Below are 9,434 nucleotides of genomic sequence, written 5' to 3'. Positions count from 1 at the left end.
TGTGGTTCATCTCTCTCCTATGTACTTCAATACAATAATCTCATGAGCTGCCTTACATGATTGAGATTCATATGATGATGCTTGTAATCTAGATGTCATTATGCTAGTCAAGTGGGTTTTACTTATGTGATCTCCGGAGACTCCTTGTCCCACGTGTGTAAAGGTGACAGTGTGTGCACCGTGTGGGTCTCTTAGGCTATATTTCATAGAATACTTATTCACTGTTATGAATGGCATAGTGAAGTGCTTATTTATATCCCTTTATGATTGCAATGTGTTTTGTATCACAATTTATCTATGTGCTACTCTAGTGATGTTATTAAAGTAGTTTTATTCCTCCTGCACGGTGTAATGGTGACAGTGTGTGCATCCGTGTTAGTACTTGGTGTAGGCTATGATTGTGATCTCTTGTAGATTATGAAGTTAACTATTGCTATGATGGTATTGATGTGATCTATTCCTCCTACATGGTGTGAAGGTGACAGTGTGCATGCTATGTTAGTACTTGGTTTAGTCGTGTTGATCTTTCATGCACTCTAAGGTTATTTAAATATGAACATTGAATTGTGGAGCTTGTTAACTCCGACATTGAGGGTTCGTGTAATCCTACGCAATGTGTTCATCATCCAACAAGAGAGTGTAGAGTATGCATTTATCTATTCCGTTATGTGATCAAAGTTGAGAGTGTCCACTAGTGAAAGTCTAATCCCTAGGCCTTGTTCCTAAATACCGATATCACTGCTTGTTTACTTGTTTTACTTGCGTTACTACTCGCTGCGTTACTCATCGCTTGTTTCTTGTCCTGGGCAAAGCACTTTTCCGGTGCCGTTGCCACTGCTCATACTTATTCATACCACCTGTATTTCACTATCTCTTCGCCGAACTAGTGCACCTATTAGGTGTGTTGGGGACACAAGAGACTTCTTGCTTTGTGGTTGCAGGGTTGCATGAGAGGGATATCTTTGACCTCTTCCTCCCCGAGATCGATAAACCTTGGGTGATCCACTTAAGGGAAACTTGCTTGCTGTTCTACAAACCTCTCGCTCTTGGAGGCCCAACACTGTCTACAAGAATAGAAGCTCCCGTAGACATCAAGCTATTTTCACGGCGCCGTTGCCTGGGAGGAAAGGTAAAAGGTACTCACACTCCGGATCTCGGCTACTAAGCTATTTTCGCCGTTGTAAGTACTCGAAGCTATTTCCTTTAGATCCCGCAATTGCATCTTTTTGTTTCTTGTTTACACTAGTTTGGCATAATGGACAACAATGAGCTTCTTATTCTATTTCCTGATTTAAGACATGGATGGTTTGATGCGAAAATTAAAAAACCTATGGAATCTTATTTGCATCTTGGTAGTAATATTAGTATGAACGCTTTGAACACCATTGTTGATAATGATATAGAAAGTTCTAAGCTTGGGGAAGCTGGTTTTCATGATCTTTTTAGTCCCCCAAGCATTGAGGAGAAAATTTACTTTGATGATACTTTGCCTCCTATTTATGATGATTATAATGATAGTGGTCTTTTGGTTCCGCCTACTATGGAGGATAAATTTAATTATGATTACAATATGCCTCCTATATTTGATGATAGCTACTTTGTTGAATTTGCTCCCACTACAATTAATAAGAATGACTATGCTTATGTGGAGAGTGATAATTTTATGCATGAGACTCATGATAAGAATGTTTCATTTGATAGTTATATTGTTGAGTTTGCTCATGATGCTACTGAAAGTTATTATGAGAGAGGAAAATATGGTTGTAGAAATTTTCATGTTACTAAAATGCCTCTCTATGTGCTGAAATTTTTGAAGCTACACTTGTTTTATCTTCCTATGCTTGTTACTTTGCTCTTCATGAACTTGTTTATTTACAAGATTCCTATGCATAGGAAGCATGTTAGACTTAAATGTGTTTTGAATTTGCTTCTTGATACTCTCTTTTGCTTCAAATACTATCTCTTGCGAGTGCATCATTAAAACTGCTGAGCCCATCTTAATGGCTATAAAGAAAGAACTTCTTGGGAGATAACCCATGTGTTTATTTTGCTACAGTACCTCTATTTTATATTTGTGTCTTGGAAGTTGTTACTACTGTAGCAACCTCTCCTTATCTTAGTTTTGTGCCTAGTTGTGCCAAGTAAAGTCTTTGATAGAAAGGTTGATACTAGATTTGGATTACTGCGCAGAAACAGATTTCTGTCTGTCACGAATCTGGGCCTAATTCTCTGTAGGTAACTCAGAAAATTATGCCAATTTACGTGAGTGATCCTCAGATATGTACGCAACTTTCATTCAATTTGAGCATTTTCATCTGAGCAAGTCTGGTGCCTCAATAAAATTCGTCTTTACGGACTGTTCTGTTTTGACAGATTCTGCCTTTTATTTCGCATTGCCTCTTTCATTCGTGTTGGATGGATTTCTTTGTTCCATTACCTTCCAGTAGCTTTGAGCAATGTCCAGAAGTGTTAAGAATTATTGTGTCACCTCTGAATATGTGAATTTTTGATTATGCACTAACCCTCTAATGAGTTTGTTTCGAGTTTGGTGTGGAGGAAGTTTTCAAGGGTCAAGAGAGGAGGATGATATACTATGATCAAGAAGAGTGAAGAGTCTAAGCTTGAGGAGCCCCCGTGGTTCATCCCTGCATATTTTAAGAAGACCCAAGCGTCTAAGCTTGGGGATGCCCAAGGCATCCCCTTCTTCATCGACAAATTATCAGGTTCCTTCTCTTGAAACTATATTTTTATTCGGCCACATCTTATGTACTTTACTTGGAGCGTCTGTTTGTTTTTGTTTTTGTTTGAATAAAATATGATCCATCATGCTTGTGTGGGAGAGAGACACGCTCCGCTGGTTCATATGAACACGTATGTCCTTAGGCTTTACTCATAGTATTCATGGCGAAGTTTCTTCTTCGTTAAATTGTTATATGGTTGGAAACGGAAAATGCTACATGTAGTAATTGGGAAAATGTCTTGGATAATTTGATACTTGGCAATTGTTGTGCTCATGTTTAAGCTCTTGCATCATATACTTTGCACCTATTAATGAAGAAACACTTAGAGCTTGCTAATTTGGTTTGCATATTTGGTCTCTCTAAAGTCTAGATAATTTCTAGTATTGAGTTTTGAACAACAAGGAAGACGGTGTAGAGTCTTATAATGTTTACAATATGTCTTTTATGTGAGTTTTGCTGCACCGTTCATCCTTGTGTTTGTTTCAAATAACCTTGCTAGCCTAAACCTTGTATCGAGAGGGAATACTTCTCATGCATCCAAAATCCTTGAGCCAACCACTATGCCATTTGTGTCCACCATACCTACCTACTACATGGTATTTCTCCGCCATTCCAAAGTAAATTGCTTGAGTGCTACCTTTAAAATTTCCATCATTCACCTTTGCAATATATAGCTCATGGGACAAATAGCTTAAAAACTATTGTGGTATTGAATATGTACTTATGCACTTTATCTCTTATTAAGTTGCTTGTTGTGCGATAACCATGTTTCAGGGGACGCCATCAACTACTCTTTGTTGAATATCATGTGAGTTGCTATGCATGTCCGTCTTGTCCGAAGTAAGAGAGATCTACCACCTTAATGGTTGGAGCATGCATATTGTTAGAGAAGAACATTGGGCCGCTAACTAAAGCCATGATTCATGGTGGAAGTTTCAGTTTTGGACATATATCCTCAATCTCATATGAGAATAATAATTGTTGTCACATGCTTATGCATTAAAGAGGAGTCCATTATCTGTTGTCCATGTTGTCCCGGTATGGATGTCTAAGTTGAGAATAATCAAAAGCGAGAAATCCAAAATGCGAGCTTTCTCCTTAGACCTTTGTACAGGCGGCATGGAGGTACCCCATTGTGACACTTGGTTAAAACATGTGTATTGTGATGATCCGGTAGTCCAAGCTAATTAGGACAAGGTGCGGGCACTATTAGTATACTATGCATGAGGCTTGCAACTTGTAAGATATAATTTACATAACTCATATGCTTTATTACTACCGTTGACAAAATTGTTTCATGTTTTCAAAATAAAAGCTCTAGCACAAATATAGCAATCGATGCTTTCCTCTTTGAAGGACCATTCGTTTTACTTTTATGTTGAGTCAGTTCACCTATTTCTCTCCACCTCAAAGAAGCAAACACTTGTGTTAACTGTGCATTGATTCCTACATACTTGCATATTGCACTTGTTATATTGCTTTGCATTGACAAACTATCATTGAGATATACATGTTACAAGTTGAAAGCAACCGCTGAAACTTAATCTTCCATTGTGTTGCTTCAATGCCTTTACTATGAATTTATTGCTTTATGAGTTAACTCTTATGCAAGACTTATTGATGCCTGTCTTGAAAGTACTATTCATGAAAAGCCTTTGCTTTATGATTCAGTTGTTTACTCATGTCATTACCATTGTTTTGATCGCTGCATTCATTACATATGTTTACAATATGATCAAGTTTATGATGGCATGTCACTTCAGAAATTATCTTTGTTATCGTTTTACTTGCTCGGGACGAGCAGAACTAAGCTTGGGGATGCTGATACGTCTCCGACGTATCGATAATTTCTTATGTTCCATGCCACATTATTGATGATATCTACATGTTTTATGCATACTTTATGTCATTATTATGCGTTTTCCGGAACTAACCTATTGACGAGATGCCGAAGGGCCGGTTCCTTTTTCTCGCTGTTTTTGCTTCCAGAAATCCTAGTAAGGAAATATTCTCGGAATCGGACGAAATCAACGCCCAGCATCCTATTTTTCCACGAAGCTTCCAGAAGACACGAGAGCCGCAGAGGAGGGCCCTGTGGGCCCCAGACGACAGGGTGGCGCGGCCAGGGCCTGGGCCGCGCCCCCCTATGGTGTCGTCGCCCCTTCGACCTTCTGACGCCGCCTCTTCGCCTATATAAAGGTCCCAGACCTAAAACACGAGACGAAAAGAGCCACGGTACGAGAAACCTTCCAGAGCCGCCGCCATCGCGAAGCCAAGATCTGGGGGACAGGAGTCTCTGTTCCGGCACGCCGCCGGAACGGGGAAGTGCCCCCGGAAGGCTCCTCCATCGACACCACCGCCATCTCCATCAACGCTGCTGTCTCCCATGAGGAGGGAGTAGTTCTCCATCGAGGCTCGGGGCTGTACCGGTAGCTATGTGGTTCATCTCTCTCCTATGTACTTCAATACAATAATCTCATGAGCTGCCTTACATGATTGAGATTCATATGATGATGCTTGTAATCTAGATGTCATTATGCTAGTCAAGTGGGTTTTACTTATGTGATCTCCGGAGACTCCTTGTCCCACGTGTGTAAAGGTGACAGTGTGTGCACCGTGTGGGTCTCTTAGGCTATATTTCACGAATACTTATTCACCGTTATGAATGGCATAGTGAAGTGCTTATTTATATCCCTTTATGAGTGCAATGTGTTTTGTATCACAATTTATCTATGTGCTACTCTAGTGATGTTATTAAAGTAGTTTTATTCCTCCCGCACGGTGTAATGGTGACAAGTGTGTGCATCCGTGTTAGTACTTGGTGTAGGCTATGATTGTGATCTCTTGTAGATTATGAAGTTAACTATTGCTATGATGGTATTGATGTGATCTATTCCTCCTACATGGTGTGAAGGTGACGAGTGTGCATGCTATGTTAGTACTTGGTTTAGTCGTGTTGATCTTTCATGCACTCTAAGGTTATTTAAATATGAACATTGAATTGTGGAGCTTGTTAACTCCGGCATTGAGGGTTCGTGTAATCCTACGCAATGTGTTCATCATCCAACAAGAGAGTGTAGAGTATGCATTTATCTATTATGTTATGTGATCAAAGTTGAGAGTGTCCACTAGTGAAAGTATAATCCCTAGGCCTTGTTCCTAAATACTGCTATCGCTGCTTGTTTACTCGTTTTACTTGCGTTACTACTGCTTGCGTTACTACTCGCTTGTTTACTCGTCCCGGGCAAAGCACTTTTCCGGTGCCGTTGCCACTTGCTCATACTTATTCATACCACCCGTATTTCACTATCTCTTCGCCGAACTAGTGCACCTATTAGGTGTGTTGGGGACACAAGAGACTTCTTGCTTTGTGGTTGCGGGGTTGCATGAGAGGGATATCTTTGACCTCTTCCTCCCTGAGATCGATAAACCTTGGGTGATCCACTTAAGGGAAACTTGCTGCTGTTCTACAAACCTATGCTCTTGGAGGCCCAACACTGTCTACAAGAATAGAAGCTCCCGTAGACATCAGTCTTCCACATGGACCACCAAGTCTCGAAACCATCGGTAGTGATGGTGAAACAGAGGTTGTGAGGAATTGGAATGGCCAGAGCGTCAAAGAAGGTATAGCACCTTTGGCCAGTAAGGATGTCGAGCGGTTCAGCTCTGCTTGCTGTCAGGTGGTGGAGAAAGAAGTGTGGGGGCACTTGCCCGAGACCAAGCTGCCGGGCTACTACCACCGGTTGGTAAGACTCATAGCCAGGCTTGATGATCCTGTTTGAGGTACTCATGCCAACTGGGAGGAAGCAAGGACGGATCATGATAGAGTACAAGTGCCGGGTGCTAGCGTCATCGGCAAAGCTGTCTAGCCGGAAGGAGACTGGATTCTCAAAGTTCCCCGATTCAGTATAAGGAAAGAACAAGGGGTTGTCCAAGCCTTGGAAGAAAATCTTGAACCACTCTGCTGCTTCCTTGGGGATCAGTCTGCTGCCTGGGAGGCTATACAGAGCTTGGCCATAGCTAGTGCATCGGATCTCCTTCCCATTAGCATCTGGGAAGGTGCAGGTGGCCAAAGGTGGGGAGTTTGGGATCTGGTTCTGAAAGTACAGCTGAGCCCATAGCTGAATAAACCACCAGGGGCCTCCTGTTTTAACTGTCTTTTGGGAGAACAGTTTGACAGACATCAGTTGAAGAGATCGATAGACCTCTCCAAGGAACAGTTTGCCAAGGCCAAGTTGAGTGCCTTTGGCGAGTTCATAGGCCAGGGAAAGGTAATTCTTGGTTGGGGCGAGTGAAGAACCACAGAATATGAAGTGCTCCAGCCAGAAGTTCAAGAAGGCCGTGTGCTCTTTCTCTGTCACAGGGCCTTTGGTTTTCATATAACGCCTGAGGTAGGCGCCCCAACTTGTACACTCTGTTTTAGAGGAAAGGGTGAAAGGGACCTTTGGCAATTTAAAGGCAGAGGGGCTTGAGGATGCGATGTCCAGGCCTGTGATCATGGCCACGTCCAGCAGAGTTGGTGTCATGGGGCCATGGCCGAACATGAAGCAATTCAATGCATCATACCAAAAGTAGCCGATGGTTTTCAGAAGGTTCTCATTCTTTTCAAGAGGAGACAATGATAATGAGAAAGCATCGGCTATCCCTATCGTTTCCCAGGTGGCATAATGGGTTTTAGACACTCTACTGTACCATGCCACCCAACCTTCAGGAGGATTAGGCCACGCTCGCGAGCGGTCGGCCCACGAAGTCGGATCTAAATTCCGGTTCACAAAGGGGATTCTATTGGCCTCGCATGAGATTAAGTGAGCGGGACTCTCGGAAGAACGGGGGCCAAGACACATAGAATTTGGGAGAGAAGGATGCGGCAGCAGGATGTCTGAAACCTAAAATTAATAACGGAATAGGGCATTAATTCAGGTGTTTGCTGTTTAATCCTAACATTGATTCGAATGGCGAAGAGGCGGTTAAGGATTACCTTAAGACCGGAGACCATGGCGTTGGCGTTGGACGATTCCGCCATTTGATGCGCTGTGGAATTAGGACGGCGCGGTTGAGATCTGAGATTCGTGGAACTGCTTGGGCGGCGATTTGGGGATCTGAGTTTGCTTTCTCAGACGGAGGTCGCAGGTTACCGTTTGGAGGGGCAATTAGGTTGGCCTTGCTTGTGTTTTATGGTAGAGGCCGATGCGATGCCATCGGCTCTTGTGGGGATTGTTTGACTTTGACTATCGGCAAAATTAACTGGAAGCACTCCTTCATTAACAAGAGGGGTTTTTTACAATGAAGAGCCGATTGCTCAAGAAAGGAAGAACAAAAGAAGAGCCGATTGCTCAGGAACTACTAATCCTACACTACTAATCCTCGCTGGCCTCGTCGTCGGCATCGTAGCTGCCGTCGGCGCTGCTTCCGGAGAGTTCCTCGTCGCTGCTGCCCCAGCCCTCGGCCGGAGCCTCTTCTTCCTCGTCATCATCATCGTCCTCGCTGTCCGCCCAAGCGCGGAAGCGCTTCGCCGGCGGATACCCAGCGGAAGAGGAGGAGTCATCCTCCTCCTCTTCCTCCTCTTCCTCCTCTTCTTCTTCTTCCTCCTCGTCGGAGGAGGTGGAGTTCGCCCAGGAGTGGAGGTCGTCTTCGCTCTCGCTCTCCAGCTCCCCTTCGATGAGGAACTGGAGGTTGTCCTCCCCATCGGTCAGGGGTAAGTCACCATCTGACCCGACGAGGGCCCCGGGGGGGCCATTTGGCACATAGTCAAAGTCCCACTCCCGCTCGCTCGAGGAAGAAGATTGGAAAGAGAGGCCTGATGAGACGGAGGAAGAGGAAGACATTGCTACAGGGAAAGGGGTTTTTTTGGTGCCGATGGTTGGAACAGAACAAGGGGATGAAGAGGCGAGCCATTCGGCACAGTTAAATAAGGGGGGTATAGTGGAGATTTAATGCCACTACGGTTTCCAAGGAAGTGATGTTAAAGCTATCAAATCCTGCAGAGAAGTTGAGAAGGCAAGGCATCATGATGAAGGATGCTGCGACGGTTCTGCTCTGCCACGACATGACCCGACGAAGAAAAGCAGAGTGATTTTGGAATTATCATTTCCAAAACCAGGGGGGCATGTGTTATCACCAGAATTTGACCGGATCAGAGGTGGGCCGCGATTAAGATGGGCTTGAAGAATATACGCGGAAGAAATACATGAGTCGGCCTTGTATACAAAGTTTGGGCTAGTTTGCCCGTGTATCTGTAAATATAGTAGGATACGTGTCGGTTAGATAGAATTTGGCTCGTGCACGGTTGGGATTATTCCCACGTTAGAAAGTCTACGGACTATAAATATGTATCTAGGGTTATTGAGAAAGACAACAATCACGTTCATCACAAACCAATCTAGGCGCATCGCCAATCCCTTGTTTCGAGGGTTTCTTCCAGGTAAGCATCATGCTGCCTAGATCGCATCTTGCGATCTAGGCAGTACACGTTTATTCGCTGTTCATGCGTTGCTCGTGCTGAAGCCTTGTTGATGGCGAGCAACGTAGTTATCATAGATGTGTTAGGGTTAGCATTGTTTCATCGTATCACATGCTTTCGTCCATGCAACCCTTAGACGTCTAGCCGCCCTTACACCTACCTTAGGTGTAAGGGCGGCACCTCGCTTGATCATTATTTAGTAGATCCGATCCGTTATGATTGCTCCTTGTTCT

The 9,434-nt window shown here is 43.6% G+C and overlaps 1 protein-coding gene across 1 annotated transcript in view; it reads right to left on the bottom strand.

The window, feature by feature from the left end:
* Positions 1–9,434, bottom strand: part of LOC124653523 (asparagine synthetase [glutamine-hydrolyzing] 2) — an 84,962-nt gene that overhangs the window by 2,613 nt on the left and 72,915 nt on the right. The gene's annotated exons all lie outside the window — the stretch shown is intronic.

The sequence above is a fragment of the Lolium rigidum genome, chromosome 5 (assembly GCF_022539505.1).
Source record: "Lolium rigidum isolate FL_2022 chromosome 5, APGP_CSIRO_Lrig_0.1, whole genome shotgun sequence".
NCBI lineage: Eukaryota > Viridiplantae > Streptophyta > Magnoliopsida > Poales > Poaceae > Lolium > Lolium rigidum.
The sequence above is the reverse complement of the archived record's forward strand: the minus strand, read 5'-3'. Positions and strand labels throughout refer to the sequence as shown.